Consider the following 2,440-nt stretch of genomic DNA (forward strand, 5'->3'; position numbering starts at 1 on the left):
TGAACGTTGTTTATTGTTCACATTTACATGGATTTATAATTATTGCATTACAAGGTATGCTATTAGCGCTATTATAAATCCTCTGATGTTATTTTAGTGTCTATCAACTAAATATTCTTCAGTCTGTTTAGAACAGCATCCCTTATAATCTGAACATTAACGTAAAATGATAACAAATAGTAAACCGGACACGTTCCTTTTCTTTTTTTATTATATATTTATACATTTTGTATTTTGATAATGTTTGTATTTTATCTGTCACTATATCGATGGCTTTAGTTTTGTCTATAAACTCCTGGAAAAGAAACATCACTTTGGTTAAACATTATCATATTGAATGAAATAACGTGATTTTCTAACGGCGGGCTTACTTAGGCAGTCACCTGAGGGGGTGCATTTTTCACCTTGGATGTATGACAAGGATTAGGCAATATCGCATAACATGTCGAAACAATTGTAGGAATTTTGAATAAAAATGCTGTTAATCACATTTTCTATCATGTATCTACTTCTATAAACTTTACTGATACTATGGAATTCCAGATGTATACCTAGTAACAAGAGCATTTCTGCTGTATAATATAAGCAAACACACGCACACGTTATATATATATATATATATATATATATATATATTATATATATATATATATATATATATATAATATAATATAATATAATATAATTATAAATAATAAATACATTATATACAATATACACAATATATGTACATCCCAACAGATATATGTATATATACATGCATATATGGGTACAGGACGTCGAAACAAAATGCGAAACGAGAACATAAAAAACAAAAGCATGGAAAACGAACTTTTTTTGAACAACGAAAGAAACAAATAGAGAAAAGAGGCAGGCAGTGTAAAGAACATTCCCTTCATCAGTTGTCCCCTGTTTCATCTACTCCACTTTTCGAAGGTTGGGACAACAGATATATATATATATATATTATTTTATCCTTTTATTTGTTTCAATCATTTCACTGTGGCCATTTTGGAGCACCGCCTTTAGTCGAACAAATCTATTATTTTTTGTAAGCCTAGTACTAATTCTGTCGGTCTCTAATGGTGTCATAACCCCGAAATATTGAATACAAGGTAAGTCTATATAAATTCACATATTTGTTTTCTTGTGATTTACCTTGCATTTACTTCGCATTGTTTTGGCCTTACCCACGATCTTTTATATATATACAACTAAAATTACGGAGAAAAGCAATGAAATGTGTGGACGTAGTGCAAGCAATGTATTAATAAGATGCGCAAAGAAGGAAGAGTGCAATTGTTTTTCGTTTCAAGCATACGTCTTCTTCGGAAACAGGAATAATAGGGAAGTCAGAAGGGAAAGATGGGCGAGGGCGAGGTGGGGTGGATTCGCGAAGGGTCCACGTGTGGTTACATTTCTGAAGTGACCGGAAGGAGTGAAGGGAAAGTGCTTTCTGAGACAGGAGGGTGTGGAGATGGTCGGTATATGTGTGTGTGTGATAGCGTGTGTGTGTATATGTGTGGTAGCATTTGTACGTTGCAATATGTGTCTGTGTGTATGTGTGTGTGTGTGTGTTTGTGTGTGCATACACGCAGTGTAAGAAAGAGTGCAACTCACATACATAAATATGGACGTATATACAAAAAGCGTTTATAGGTACTCAGAAATTATTCCACCGTTTATGTTTATGTCTTATATATCTAATTTTCAAATATTTGCGTCTCGTTGCAATAATTTAAAATAACTAGAAACCATAATTAATAATAGCTTTTTCCCGACAAATTGGCGTCTACTATTAATTTACATACGTTCCGTACTGTCTCTGTATCTCCTTTGTACTGTCTACCTCTTCACATATTTTTCCTCTTCATATATCTATAGCTTACTCGCATACGCATTCGTTTTCTTCTTTCTTATTGCCGATTTTCTTATGGCCGATTTGGTACCTCTTCGGTTATTTAATTCCATCTATCTCGTTCTACACATACGCTCACACGCACACATCCCCTTAGAAAAACGCACAAATATACATATACATGTGTGTGTGTATACACACACACACACACGCACACACACATATATATATATATATATGTGTATATATATATATACATATTTACATATAGACATGTATACATGTATATATATTTATATACAGTTATCTGTAAATATACATACATATATGTGTGTGTGCCGGTATATATGTATATGTCTTGTCTATATGTATCTATACATAGAGACATATATACAGATATCTATATATATTATATATAATATATATATATATATATATATACATATACATATATATATATATATATATATATATATATATATATATATATATATATATACATATATGCATATATATAGAGAGAGAAAAATATATACATATATTATAATTTACATACAGTTATCTGAAAATAGGAGTGTATAT

The sequence above is a fragment of the Octopus sinensis genome, linkage group LG3 (genome assembly GCF_006345805.1).
Source record: "Octopus sinensis linkage group LG3, ASM634580v1, whole genome shotgun sequence".
NCBI classification, from domain to species: domain Eukaryota; kingdom Metazoa; phylum Mollusca; class Cephalopoda; order Octopoda; family Octopodidae; genus Octopus; species Octopus sinensis.